This window comes from Schistocerca nitens, chromosome 5 (genome assembly GCF_023898315.1).
Source record: "Schistocerca nitens isolate TAMUIC-IGC-003100 chromosome 5, iqSchNite1.1, whole genome shotgun sequence".
In the NCBI taxonomy this organism is placed as follows: domain Eukaryota; kingdom Metazoa; phylum Arthropoda; class Insecta; order Orthoptera; family Acrididae; genus Schistocerca; species Schistocerca nitens.
The window spans coordinates 708,767,927-708,783,425 of record NC_064618.1 but is presented as its reverse complement, the minus strand read 5'-3'; the positions used below and the strand labels follow the sequence as shown (position 1 = coordinate 708,783,425).

The 15,499-nt window shown below is 45.0% G+C and overlaps 1 protein-coding gene and 1 non-coding gene across 2 annotated transcripts in view; one reads left to right on the top strand and one right to left on the bottom strand.

The window, feature by feature from the left end:
* LOC126259243 (protein bric-a-brac 1-like) overlaps positions 1–15,499 on the top strand; it is an 885,843-nt gene that overhangs the window by 163,267 nt on the left and 707,077 nt on the right. The gene's annotated exons all lie outside the window — the stretch shown is intronic.
* On the bottom strand, positions 3,397–3,471 carry Trnat-ugu (transfer RNA threonine (anticodon UGU)). The gene has a single exon. It is a non-coding gene; the product is annotated as a tRNA-Thr (tRNA).

Here is a 15,499-nt window from a genome sequence, read left to right as displayed (position 1 = left end):
GGTATGTTGGGGGGAAAAGCGGTTGGTATCCCTGCACAAGACTGTGTTTAATGTGTAACTGCCGGAAGTCTCATTGCTGTATGTCAGTTATTGCTCAGTGCTGTATTGAGTAGAACGTTGTGTCGTACGGTTGCGAATTTCGAGACGGCAGGGTTAGAGGAGCAGGAAAGCGTCTGCATTAAATTTTGCGTGAAACTAAAGAAAACCTTTACAGAGGTACACCAAATGATGCAGGAAGCATACGGTGATGAGTGCTTAAGCCGTACTCGGCGTTACGAATAGTTCACGCGGTTTAAAAATGGCCGGACGGAAGTTAATGATGATCCAGGTCGCCCTTCGTCGGTAGACGTCTCTTATGTCAGGAAAGTCAACGAAATTGTGCGTGTCAATCGAAGACTGACTGTCCGAGAGGTTGCAGAAGACTGTAACATGTTAGTTGGATCAGATCATGAAATCCTGACGCAGCACCATGGAATGCATCGTGTTGCAGACAAACTCTTCCCACGGCTCATGAGTCAAGACCAGGAAGACCTTCGCCTCCCAGTCTGTGAAGAGCTTTTGGATCGCGCAAATGGGAACGAGATGTTCCTTAAGAGAATCGTAATTGCCGATGAGACGTGGGTCTATGTTATGATGTTGAGACCAAGGTTCAATCTCCACAATGGATCGGGAAAGTTTCTCTAATACCAAAAAAAGCTCATCAGGCCAGTCAAAGTTCAAATGGCTGTGAGCACTATGGGACTTAATATCTGAGGTCATCAGTCCCCTAGAACTTAGAACTACTTAAACCTAACTAACCTAAGGACATCACACACTCCATTCCCGAGGCAGGATTCGAACCTGCGACCGTAGTGGTCGCGCGGTTCCAGACAGAAGCGCCTAGAACCGCTCGGCCACTCCGGCCGGCCTAGTCAGTCATGCTGATAATTTTCTTTGGCTTTGAAGGATTAGTTCATCATGAATTCGTGCCATAGGAAAAACTGTTAATTGACGGACTATAGGGTCGTGTTGGAACCTCTGCGAGATAATGTGAGAAGGGAACGGCCTGAAAATTGACGAGACAACTCATGGGTCGTGCACCGGCACATTCACTCCTGTTCGTGCGTGGCTGTTGCACAAAAAACGAAATCACTGTTTTGCCTCATCCTCCATACTCGTCACACCTGGTCCCTACGGACTGTATTTCCAAAGGTGAAAACTCCGTTGAAAGGACGAAGACCTGCAACGACAAACGTAATAAAAGAAAATTCGCGCTATACAGTAAGAGGCCTATCAGGACTTCTTCGAGAAGTGGAAATGGGGGTGGGAGCGGTGGTATCAATTATGGAGGAGAGTGTTCCGAAGGAGACCATGCACAGTAGGTAAAAGATAAGCGTAGAAATATTTTGTAGACAAAGTTCTGGAATTTTTTTAACATACCTCATATAACGCTCGTCACCGTATAGGGGTTGGACAGAATATGAAAATATGGAAAGACCAAAAATGCAACAGATTATCACGTCTAATATGGTGTAGGAAATCGTTGGCATTCAAAACGGGGTTCCAGTCGTCTCAGAATGGAAGAAGTACAGTCCTTGTATGGTTCTCAAAGGAATCTTGTACCGTTTTTCCTACAAAATAGTGTCAAGTTGAGGTAACTGTGACGGATGTGTAAAGCGATTACGCAACCTCCTCTTTAAAGTAGACTACAGAGACCCAATAATACTGTGGTGGGCAGGAGAGATACGACAATTCATTCCCGTGCTCAAAAAATTAGTCCTGTTGTGTTGGTAAACAGCATCACCGTTGAGGAGCATACATTGTACCATGGGACGAACCTGATCAGCCAAACTGGTCACACGGCCCTTGACAGTAATGCGATGTTGCAGAGTAAGCATGGGACACATGGAATGCCACGATACGGTTTCGTAAATCATCCCCGGACCCCTGCCATGTTTCACCTGTGGGACGTGAATTCGGCCGAAAGTTGAAAAGTGTGAAACAAAACTCACCAGACCAAATGGCATTTTTCCGTTGCTCCGTAGTCCAGCTTTTATGACTTCGGCACCAAGTTTTCCAGTTACGGGCATTTTCATCACTGATTAATGGTTTTAAAATTCCACCTTCCACCGCGATTCCTTGCTTGTGGAGCTCCCTTCGTGTTGTTTTGGTGCAGATAGAGTTCGCAAGTGCTGCAATTAGTTCTGAAGTGACTTTTGCAGTCGTTGCCCTCTTACCTTTCGTCACAATCTTCTTCAATGACGTCAGTCACGCTCACTCAACACAAACTTTCGTCCGTGTTGTCACATAGAGGATAATGTTTCTCCGCTTTCCGTCTATCGGATAATTTTCGATGTGGTGCCTCTTGAAACACAGAATGCTTGGGCTTCCTCGGTTACTGAAGCGCCACTTTCGCATTCACTTAGCTTCGACATAATTCACTCAAAAGTTCCACGGAACGGTGTACTGACCACGACAGGCACTTGCAACACATTGAGCACTTTGCACAGGTGGCGATCGTGGACAAATACAATAGCGCAACCTGCAGGCTGGGCTAGCTTCTGCATTTATGTTCACGTACGCATTTCTCACGGTGTGTTCTTAATTTTCTCCAGTCCCTGTACAAGAATTTAGCAGAGTTCGAAATATACAGCCTGCATGCAGCAGCACTTACGCATATTCCGTGTGTTGTTGTAAGTAGTTGAGAGTTTGCTTATTAAGCTTCTGAGTAAGGAAAAAAAAAATACTCTCATTAAATCAAACTCGAATAGGATTCGGTCGTAAATGATTAATACAGTATATGAACTAACCCATCGACATGCAGATGACATAGTCCTATCCTATTCATGCAAGCCCACTGATTTCGCCCTTTTGATAACGTATCGATCACATCGCTTTCGCTAAATATTTTATATTGCTCAATTACAAGGGAAGTGTCCCAGCTCCAACGGCTGAAAACAAATAATACTGATTTTAAAATATGGAGATTTCTCTGACTATCACACATCCTGTAAAAATCTGCAAAGATTTATGTTGGCTAACGAACCTTATGATTACGGAATCAAAACTAATTGAAGAAACAATACCGTGTACTATAGACCAACAGAATCGCAAGAATTTTGAAAGAGGCATTATTTGGCAAACAGCTACCAAACATTTGGTTGAAACAATATACTCAATTTGATCAAAAGTATCCGGACACGTATTAGCGAATATTGTGGCTGGTCCACTCTTCGCCTGTATGACGGCTGGAGGTCTGCTGGGAACACCTTCAGTGAGATGTTTGTAGATCGGTGGAGAAATGACAGCCCATTTTTTCTACAAGAGCCGAAAGCAGAGAATGAAATGATGATTAAATCAAGGTCCTACGCTGCCGACAGGCGTCGATATACATCAACGGGGACAGTTGAAAATGTGTGCCCCGGCCGGGACTCGAACCCGGGATCTCCTGCTTACATAGCAGACGCTCTATCCATCTGAGCCACCGAGGGCACAGAGGATAGTGCGACTGCAGGGACTTATCCATTGCACGTTCCCCGTGAGACCCACATTCCCAACTTAATGTCCACACATTCCATTCGTAGTGCCGCTGCCCATTACATTCATTACGTGGCAGGCAATCTTACCGAGTCCCGTAAGAGTTCGGGCAATGCGCGTGCATGCGCACAGAGGAAGATGATCAATGGCAGATTAGCCTTAACTATATGAAGATGTACCTTCTTCATATAGAAAGTAGAGAAGGTTGTCATGTTGGACACTGCTGTCTGGAGCGAAGTCGACATCCTAAGTCATCCCAAAGGTATTCCATTGAGTTCAGCTCGGGCCTCTGCTCAGACTATTCAATTTGAAAAATGTTATTGCCCACAGACACGGTCTCTGAGTTGTCGCTTTACGATCTGCTACATTGTTATGCTGATACAAATAACCGTTTCTGAGCTGTTCCTCTACTTTAGGTAGCAAACTCAATTCCAAGCGTCGCTTAGCATTTGACTGCAGAAATGCGTGGCTCACGAGGAGCTGCTCTACCATTTTAACATACTTCGCACAGTCATCGGGTTTCCGCTCGAGCTGCTGCATCTTTGTAATCTAACCTTATTAGATTTCTTGCCAAAAGCTTGTATTTCAATACACTAAACAGATTATCGCGAGGTAGCCTTCGTGTTATAGTCATTGCCAGTGTAGATTTGGCAGCTTCCCTGTGGCTATCGTCAATCATTTAACAGCGCAAATTGTCACAGATTTATTTAAGCTCTATTTAATTGTATGTAGACTGCGATTTGCTATGCCAAAGCTGAATCAAGGTCATCGTTCCAAGTAGGATTCCCCTGCGACACTAATTTCACTAGAAGTGACACGTTAATTCGTACTAAATAGACCACTGAGTTCTTTACCGCAGGTGAAGTTGACAACTCTTGAAACTTCCTGGCAGATTAAAACTGTGTGCCCGACCGAGACTCGAACTCGGGACCTTTGCCTTTCGCGGGCAAGTGCTCTACCAACTGAGCTACCGAAGCACGACTCACGCCCGGTATTCACAGCTTTACTTCTGCCAGTACCTCGTCTCCTCAGTTGGTAGAGCACTTGCCCGCGAAAGGCAAAGGTCCCGAGTTCGAGTCTCGGTCGGGCACACAGTTTTAATCTGCCAGGAAGTTTCATATCAGCGCACACTCCGCTGCAGAGTGAAAATCTCATTCTGGAAACATCCCCCAGGCTGTGGCTAAGCCATGTCTCCGCAATATCCTTTCTTTCAGGAGTGCTAGTTCTGCAAGGTTCGCAGGAGAGCTTCTGTAAAGTTTGGAAGGTAGGAGACGAGGTACTGGCAGAAGTAAAGCTGTGAGTACCGGGCGTGAGTCGTGCTTCGATAGCTCAGTTGGTAGAGCACTTGCCCGCGAAAGGCAAAGGTCTCGAGTTCGAGTCTCGGTCGGGCACACAGTTTTAATCTGCCAGGAAGTTTCATATCAGCGCACACTCCGCTGCAGAGTGAAAATCTCATTCTGTTGACAACTCTTCTTTCCTTTACTTTTCGAGTTTTACGCTTTGTTGAGATCTGACAATGTATATCTGCAAAAAACCAGGTGCCAACCAGTACTAATACCATAACACGCTCAGTAGTTCTGCTAGATTTCTGATCTTCTTTCGCATTTACTGCTGTGTTTGTTGCTAACTGAGGATTCAGCGTTTGGAAATCTCATGATCACGAGTCCCGAGTCGTAGGACGTGTAACTATGACAAATCAGACGCTTTTATTATTGTGTGATAAATGAGGGGCAGTGCATTTCGGTTCCTGCACTGCACCCAGGTGTGCGTGAAGCCAGTGCCACCGCTGCTGCGAGGAGAGAGCGCCTGCGACAAGTGCCAGGTACGCAGTAAATATCCACCCGTTGACGATCGCCATTTCTGTCCGTGAGCAGTTATTTGCAGCGTTTTCCATTGATTTTTATTCGAGAGCTGCCAATAAGTGCGGACATTTAGTTTTTAATATAATCTCGTCTGCAGTTAAAAGTCTATTTTATGTTACGCGATTACGTCTCCGTCAAAGATACGGTGTTTAGATAACGTAAAAATTTCACGTTTTCATTTTCGCTCTGGAGCGTAAACGTATCGTAAATAAAATGGACGGACCGACATGAACTGATTTACGACATAGGTAGGAAGTGTTAATTCTTTTGTGTTTCTGTGAAAATATAGAATTAACTGCACTTTATGTTCTGCTTTTACTGCCGTGAGAATTTTGTTAAAAATTTCTCTCTGAGCCAAGAGCAATCAAGTACGTTCATCGCGGGTCGCACTGTTTGAAATTATTGTCGTTGGGGAGCTTCTAACTTTCTCGTTAACGTAAGATCTGACTTACTGAAACCTGTAGTTTGTTTTAATTGAACTTCAATTTACTGCTGGACGACAACTAACACCTCTGGTTCTTGTGTAGGTAATAAAGAGAATTCCAGTGAAGACATATAATTTTCTCGCCCGTAGCTGTCGCCATAATATTTACGTGTTTGTTTCTCCGTTAAATAATTGACTATACTTACAGTAGTTAGCAACGTAGTGTTGGCGTAAGTGGCAACATAGTGAAAATGGGACGAACGTATGGGCTGTTTCAGATTTATCGTGGAAGTTTAATAACGCTATTGAAATTCGTGTACAACTGACATAAATGCACTGATTGACTATTTATGCACTATTTGATGAGAGAGAGAGAGAGAGAGAGAGAGAGAGAGAGATCCTAGGTCGTTTTAGTTGCCTACTTTCAACTTTCTATAACCTTCGTTGTTGATGAAACTAATGGTCATTCAGGCGCGAGGAAACTTTTTACTTCGCTCACGTTTTCGTACCCTTTCGCGGCAAATACTACATATCATATGGACATATTCGTATCACATATAGATTAGCCGCTCTGCTGCCCTCTGACTGTACAGAGATGGTAATGCAAGCACGTACAAGCAGTTGATTCTCTGATATTTCATTCAACAACTAACCTGGCTGGCTTGCATATTCCTATTTAGTTCTGCACACTTCGCCGTGAGACGGAGAAAATAACGCAATGGTGCCACTCTGGCCTGTTACTTGGGACAGTCGTGGATCGAATCCCGATGGTACTAGTTCCATTCGTTGTTCTCTTGTAGCCCTGAATATCGGGACCCCTGCAAATGTATCAGTGTTCTTAACGTGTCCGTCGTCAGTAGACAAGGAAACATTGAAATATTTCCAGGAAGGCATACGAAGTTGTTGCACTCCTACTACAAAAGTTTTTCCTATTCGATCAGAGACGGAGAAGGAGTACTTTCGAGCTCGGGGGGCTTCGTCCGACCATCTGTGGAACATCGACGCGCAGCTGTTTGTGGCAGTGCTAGCTCCACTGATTGCCAAATAACTATGGATCGGGCTGATGGAACACATGTAACATACGTAATGTATCTCGAATTAGGCAAATATTTGCGCTTGACGGACAAAGTTTGCAAGGGACAGTCCAGTGCAGGGGTTCATAGTTAGTGCTCCAATAACCAAGTGAGTTTTCTCCAAAGTTGTTTGTACGTCTTCGTCTTTCTTTCGCGACTCCTGTTTGATGGCAGATAAAAACACATTGTTCTTATCTTGTAACCAGAAACTAGTTTTGTTGAACTTTCTTTCCGTGTAACAGGCTGTCACCTTGATCACTACGGTGTGCGACGCGCCTGCTCTTCAGATTATTGAACCTCGAGAGTAATCCACAGCTGTCTTTCAGGAAAGTGTCACAGGAGTTCTATATGCAAGATTGATTTATTTCGAATGATCAAAAATGTTTCAGTTCTTCGTATGTCATGTACTTTATTGTCCTACTTTTCTTTGTAATAGTTTTCGTAGCAAGTTGCCACGTATTGAAGACTTTTATTCTTTCATCGAAGATAACTTAGTTGTGTCTGTGAAAAAACTTTTATTCCAGCACCCCACAGTAGTTACACAGCTACCGCCGTATTTCACCTTAGGCACAACACGTCGCGTTAGAGGCTACACAGGAACGTTAGCTGAAACTTCGGAAATGACGTCACAATGTTGTGTTGAGACACTATCATCTCTTGTCGGAGAACGTTTGAAGGCGCTTCTGGAGCTGTATTCTGTAAAATGGTGCATTCTCGCCCGCGCCACGCTTTGGTCCATTAAAGGTTACTGCCTGAACCTAGTCTTTAAGTACGGTCTTGCGAAAAGAGCAAAGAAGCAAACACGTACTCGTGCACGAGACGCCGTTATTATTTAAATTTTTACGATACCTTCGGATACACAGTGAATTCATTATGTTGATAGTTTCGCTCTGAGCTTGAAACAGTTTACAGCGCTATTAATCTTTTAACGTTTTTCTTATCAATGACAGTAAAATTCTTTGTTCGCTTTTTATAACTCAGATAACGATTTATTTAAATTTTAAATGTCAATATATCCCTGGCGCTTTATCTGGCGCGAATGACTTTCTTTTCATCCTGGAACCGAAGAATGGCGAGTTTTACGAACGGCGGCCATTTGAAGCCATTGTACGTTACCCGCAGCGCTTTTATGAAAGCAGGTGCATAAGGAGTAGCATCAAAAAAATCGGGGAAGCGGGTCGCATAATCGCCTTCTGCTTACGCCCTGGCCATCGCTGCTCTGAAAGTATAAAAAGGAAAGTCAGCGTCCGCTGGAAGCGCACCCATACCGAATTGATTGGCTACGGAGGACAGAAACAAATGTGTCCGTCACACGGGAGGGCACGCACAATAGCTAATAACGGACACTGCTCCCCCGGCTTAAGGGCTGCGTGCGCTTCCCTCATACTCGTAGCCACCGAATCGAAGTACCTAACACAAATCGTATAAAAGTAAACTCCCGTAGAGATCCGATACCAGGGGGTTGAATAAAACCTGCAACCTCCCTTGGAACAGTACGTGAGGGGTTGAGGCGGCGTGTTAGGGAAAAGTAATACAGAAGCTTTGTGAAACAGTTACTGCATCTTATATTTGTTGTTTTTATTATGCGTGGGTGTTTTTTTCTTAAATTAGTGTTGGTGTGTTCAGAATGATGTCTTTAGTTATCGACTTGGGATCAGTTGGACAAGGATAGGTAAGAGAGTTAATAATGGTCATTCTTGAATCATTCGCTCGAAGCTTGTATACAGGGTGTTCCAAGAGGAGTAATGAGTAACCGGGGAGATGATAGGCCACGATCATTCGAAGCAAAAAGGTCTAGTAAACTGGGCTCTAAAATGCATTCCTTCAGAGCTAAGAGCACTTGTACAGTAGAACTGTGTTTCACAGTAGCGAAAATGAAAAAGTGCTCATACCTCTTAAGATGTACATTTTAGAGTCCACGTTTACCACATGTTTTTTGCTTCTAATGACTGTTTCTTTTGTCATATGGATGAATACTGACCATTCCTCCTGGACACCTACTAGAGATATGAATGGCAGGATTCGACTTGCTAACGCCACGCTTGATGTCGGTTATTTCCTGAAGATGACTCGTTTTACCGCAGCCGTTTTCTTCCTGCACAGTACGGTACTAGTGAATCTGTGTAGGACCTGTCCACCCCTGAGGAGCGCGTGTGGTACAGTAAAACAGAAACGAGAAGTTCACTTCGTTCTTCCACGCGGGGCTGAAACCAAACGGGCGGCATCACCTGCTGACAGGGTGTACGTAAGCACTCTCGAGGTACTCGTAAGCCACATCGTTTTTCATATGGAGAACATACATGACTATTACACGAATTGCATGACAGAAATGCGTGCAAAAGCGCTTCAGGTTTCTTTTGATGGTCCATGATGCTACCTAACCTTAACCTAAAAATGTAACGGATGATTAATATCTTACACATAAATGCAAAACTAAGAATAGGACTATTAGCACTGAATTCATTCTTCTTCCTCCTCTTCTTCTTTTTCTTCTATTTCTTCTTCTTCTTCCCTATCGTGTGTCCCACATTGATGCAGGATACGATTGCTTGGTTGCTTTCCGCCGTAACATTCTTCTGAGCAGATTCTCGGGTCTCTAGGACTTCCATTTGTGTGTTTCCCTTGACTTCGTCTGACTGCCGCTGGTTGGAACGGGAACGTGGTCGATTCCTCCTGTGTCGTAGTGGAGGGGAGTTTTTGCAACTGAGCCGCCATCGCTTCTGGGTAAGTGGTTCAAATGGCTCTGAGCACTATGGGACTCAACTGCTGTGGTCATCAGTCCCCTGGAACTTAGAACTACTTAAACCTAACTAACCTAAGGACATCACACACGTCCATGCCCGAGGCATTATTCGAACCTGCAACCGTAGCAGTCGCACGGTTCCGGACTGCGCGCCTAGAACCGCGAGACCACCGCGGCCGGCTTCTGGGTAAGTTCAACGGCCTGTATTGCGCAATTTGTTGGTTATTGCAGTCACTCCCAGTCGTTTCCTTACTTTTTTTCCTCGTATAGTCCAGCTTTAAGACACCCATGGATCAGCACAACATTTTCGTATCCAGCTTATTACAGGGTTTGTATGTATTTCGTTGTTGTTGCCCAACACTCTGAATTGTATACATCTGTTGCGCGGAGGTCGGATTTGCAACTCTTCCCTTAAAATGGAAGGGTGCTTTATCACTTGGCATGCTAGTGACTGGACGCCAGGAAAAATAAAATTGTGATCGGGGCGTCTGCGATTGTCTCGCCGTATGAAATTAGGAGAGAAAGAAGGATTATTAGGGGTTTAATGTCCCCTAGATATCGAGGCCATCAGAGATGGAGCAAAATTTCGCATTGTTTCAAGGGCAGGGAAGGAAATCAGCCGTGCCAGTTCAAATGAATCACCCCGACATTCTCCTGTAGCGTTTTAGGGAAATCACGGAAGACCTAAATCTGGATGGCCGGACGCGGATTTGAATCGTCGTTCTCCCGAATGCGAGCCCATTGCTCTAACTACTACGCTACTTCGCTCGGTTGTTTTGAGAGAACGAGAGTATTTAAAAATTGTAATTTCTCTTAATGATTGGCTGTCTATGACACCGGTATTGTTAAACTGGAATCTAAATACTATTCTTCATGCTTGACATCAAGTCGTTATTGCTTAAAAGATTTTTCCAGCTCAGAGCGAGATTTTGGAGATCATGGCAGGTTCGAACGGCAACGGCGGGAAACACATTATAAGTGTATAGCATCAACCTAGCGTGGGTTGTCTCTTGTGGTTATGAGTATACAAAGAGTGAAAAGGTGCGTTGAAAGCGCATAAACTTGTTGCTCCCTAACGTTGATAGAAAAGATAAAATTCAGCTAGCTGAAAAAAGCACTTCTAATGTTAAAGTAGAGGGTGTGGATGGATAGCACATAGGATTTTGCAGTAATGTGGTCTGGAAATGACACAAAGAAAATACATACGGACTGCAGCTGAGCGAGAGAAACAGGAACAAATTCAGAACATGGTTTTCTTTACCAGGAGTACTGCAGCTGTTAGTGGTGGAAATCCTTTAGTGTATATCAGTTATTATGTTTTTTTCGAGTTTTATTTGCAAATTGCTTGGGTGTTCCGGCCGGCCGGAGTGGCCGAGCGGTTCTAGGTGCTACAGGTAGTCTGGAACCGCGCGACCACTGCGGTCGCAGGTTCGAATCCTGCCTCGGGTATGGATGTATGTGATGTCCTTAGGTTAGTTAGGTTTAAGTAATTCTAAGTTCTAGGGGACTGATGACCTCAGAAGTTAAGTCCGAAAGTGCTCAGAGCCATTTGAACCATTTTTTTAGGTGTTCCTGCGGTGCTACAAATTGACATAGGCGTAATACGGAATTCAGAAGATTGCCCTTTACAACTACACGTTTTGTACGGCGTCTGCGAAACGTATGTACTTCATCGAGCCATCCGCACAGCGAGGCGAGCGCCACACCCTGGCGGTTTTTACTGGAGCGGCGAGTGGCGGCCGCTTCTTGCGGGGGCCAGCTGTGTTTTGCCCGCCGGTTGTAGCCGTCGGCCGCTGCCCGGACCCGAGGCGCGTTCTTGCTGCCCGCGTCGCCCGTTATAAATATTGTAACTGTGACATATTGGAGCCGTCCCCACGTGGCCATCTGGCGCTGTTGCTGAATAATTAATAACGCCGTGTATATTACGTTTGTGGAAATCTATTATGTATATTTATAAACGAATGGCGGTTGGCGAAACGTCGGAGCAGCGATCGCGGGTGGCGGCGAGGGAGCCGGTGGTCGGGCCGTTGTGTGGAGGGAGGCGAGTGGAGAACAGAGCGTTGCAAGGGAAAAAATGAAGGGCGGCCGAGTTCGACGGGGGAGGGTGGGGGAATATTGTTTTTTGTTTGTGATATTGGAACCGAGCGCAGTGGGCGCGCATGTCGTGAGAGCTGCCGCTACCGCTGCCGCGCCGGGGTTGGGGTCCGTGCGTGTGCGTGAGGCGCGGGAGGGGCGGGTAAGCAGTGCGGGTATGTTCCGAGGAAATGCACACGAGATGTGGAGAGGCGGAAAAAAAGAAGAGGGGTGCCGAGCAAAAAATCGATAGTTGCGTAAATAACGGCGGCTTGTCGGCGGCGCCCTCGTCGTTCCGCGCGCCTGCTCCGCCGAGAGGCGGCACATGCTCGCGGTCCGCCCCGCCCCGGCTGCGAGTCGAGGACCCCGGGACCCGGGCCCGAACCGCGCCAGCGCCAGCACCCTACCAATATGATCGATTTTCTGATCTATTCCATTCGAATACTGAGTCAGGGGAAAACGACTTTCTACGTTCTACATCTATAGTCAGTGAGCCACATCTCGGTGTGTGATAGGGGGACTTCCAGTACGACTACCCTCCCCCCCCCACCCCCTCCCCCTCCCTGTTCTGTTCGTCAACAAGAGTAATTGCCCGTATACCTCCGTGTTAGCTTCAATTGCTTGGATTTTCTCTTTGTAGTAATTTCGCTAGACGTATGTGGGAAGAAATAATATGTTGCTCAACTCTTCACGGAACATATTATCTTGCAATTTCAGTAGTAAATATCGCCGAATTCCACGAGGCCTCTCCTGTACCGTGTGCCACTGCAGTTTGTCGGGCATCTCCGTAGTGCTCTCACTCTGGCTAAACCATCCCTTGACGAAACGCGCAGATCTTCGTTGGATCCTGCGATCTCGTCTGTTGATCCAGTATAACGAGCAATACCCATAAATCGATCGAACAAGAGTTTTGTAAGCCACTTCTTTCTTTTATTAAATATATTAGAAAACTAGAAACCCGCCTCGATTGCGTAAAAAGCACCTAGTGTTAACCTAGGTTTCGGCGTAGATAACTACACCTTCTTCAGAACAATAAAACCCACAAGTGCCTAAGAAGACCTTTGTCAATGATTAAAAGAACACCACAGCTATACATTCATAAACGAATAAAAGGGAAGAACACAAACAGTAAATGCGTACAAAGTCTGAACCACTACTTAACTTAATGGTCTAACCTCCACGTCACACCGGCCTATGTTCGATGGGCCATGACCCGCCCATATTAACTAACGATTGCTGACGCGCTGCGATGTTGAAGGTTCTTAACTTCTTTCTTTATTTTGCGCGTCTAATTCCGTGCGACCAAATTAAGGAGCAAATCTCCGTGATCACGCAACGAGCCAGTGTACGAAACTAACATCATGAAAGATATAATAGATGGAATAAAATTTACACGACCCTATGCGAGAAACATGCTACTGAATATATATTAGCATAATCTACAATATAACACTGAAATTAGCATAATTTTTTTCCAGGCTCTCTTCGACAGAATAGAAAGAGTGATCGATTTGGAAGTTCTTCAGTTTCGACTTGAAAGTGCGAGGATTACTGCTGATTTTTTTTTTTTAAATTGTTGTGGTAGCTATTGAAAATGGGATATTGCATGCCTTTCTTCACAGGAGACAAGTTGGTGTGATCCAAATGCAGATCGGGCTTCTGGCTAGTAATAACTGAGTGAAAGCTTCTAACACTTGTGACTAAGCACATATTGTTAACAACAAGCGACATTGCAGAAAATACGTATTGAAAGACCAATGTTAGTAACCCGACTCCTGAACAGGCATCGACAAGAGTTTCGCGAAATTACGTGTCCTATTTCTCGAACTGCCAGTTCCTGAACCTGGACTTTCATGACAGTTTATCTTCTAACGGGGCACTTAGGAATTACAATTTTTCAGACTCACTGATCATATGCCCATACTGTGTAATCAAAATGTAAGTTTTAGTTGAATTGTGTGTTAGAAACTGTAAAACTGAGTGTTACTGTGATTTAGCAACAATTTATTTTCTGCAGGCTATGAGCCTATGTCTTGAACTGCACAATTTGGCGCTTTGCCTATGTTACACTCAACGTCCTTCATCTGCAGACAGAAATGTTTTAGAATGTTTTAGAATCATACTTCATATTAGAAGGCGTGTGATTTATGTATACAAAAAAGAGTAATGGTTCCAGCATTGACCACAGACATAACCCTTCTCCGGCGAGAGGGCCCTCTAGTATGTGGCGCTTGAGGCGTAAAGTTTAGTAAAACTGTAGTAAACTTTTTTAATAGTCAGACAAGAGAGCAGCAGCTCACTTGCCGACAGGTTTGCCATCTGTTTTAACTTACGATCAATGAATGTGGTGCGACTTGTAAGATTTTGTGAAATGCCTCACCTGTTCCCTAAAATTTTAGGGGGAAGTTCTTAATATATTGGTTGCCTCATCCTTGTTTTTGTAAATAATTAGCCAGTCGCATTTCCCTTTGTCATTATTTTGGTTTTCCTTTTGTGTCATCTGTGTTTTAATTGCTAGATTAAGAATATCTGACCAATTTTACGCTTCTTAAATATATATAAGATAGTATGATTGTACCTCTCCCTGTGATTGTCGCTTAAGAGTGAATTAGTGTAAGCTTGTCGGACTTAAATCTTCTTTGCTTTATGACATTTTAACCACATTCGTTACTACTAACTTTCGTACGGGCGCTTATAATCCGACCATTGATCGCTTACAAACAGCAACACCCCCCCCCCCCCCCAACGCACATACAAACTTAACCGTGCACCAGTCAGTCATCATCTCATAGAATAGCCGCTCTCGTTGTTCTGTGAAGAACGACCTTTGTATGGGAGGAACCAATTGTAAGCTGCTGTTTCTCTTACGTCATAATGGTCCGACTTCTGCAGTAATATTTTGCGATCAGAACAATCAGGCACGTTAGTTAAATCAAAGAAAACGCATAGCCTTTGCTTATTTTTATATAATCTGTCCAGTGCCGCGGAAAAGAGAGTACAGAATATTCTAAAACCGCAGTACACGTTGACAGCAAATTTTGTGAACTAAAGTTATCAGTTACCCAATATAAAACACCTATGACATACAAATACACTCCTGGAAATTGAAATAAGAACACCGTGAATTCATTGTCCCAGGAAGGGGAAACTTTATTGACACATTCCTGGGGTCAGATACATCACATGATCACACTGACAGAACCACAGGCACATAGACACAGGCAACAGAGCATGCACAATGTCGGCACTAGTACAGTGTATATCCACCTTTCGCAGCAATGCAGGCTGCTATTCTCCCATGGAGACGATCGTAGAGATGCTGGATGTAGTCCTGTGGAACGGCTTGCCATGCCATTTCCACCTGGCGCCTCAGTTGGACCAGCGTTCGTGCTGGACGTGCAGACCGCGTGAGACGACGCTTCATCCAGTCCCAAACATGCTCAATGGGGGACAGATCCGGCGATCTTGCTGGCCAGGGTAGTTGACTTACACCTTCTAGAGCACGTTGGGTGGCACGGGATACATGCGGACGTGCATTGTCCTGTTGGAACAACAAGTTTCCTTGCCGGTCTAGGAATGGTAGAACGATGGGTTCGATGACGGTTTGGATGTACCGTGCACTATTCAGTGTCCCCTCGACGATCACCAGTGGTGTACGGCCAGTGTAGGAGATCGCTCCCCACACCATGATGCCGGGTGTTGGCCCTGTGTGCCTCGGTCGTATGCATTCCTGATTGTGGCGCTCACCTGCACGGCGCCAAACACGCATACGACCATCATTGGCACCAAGGCAGAAGCGACTCTCATC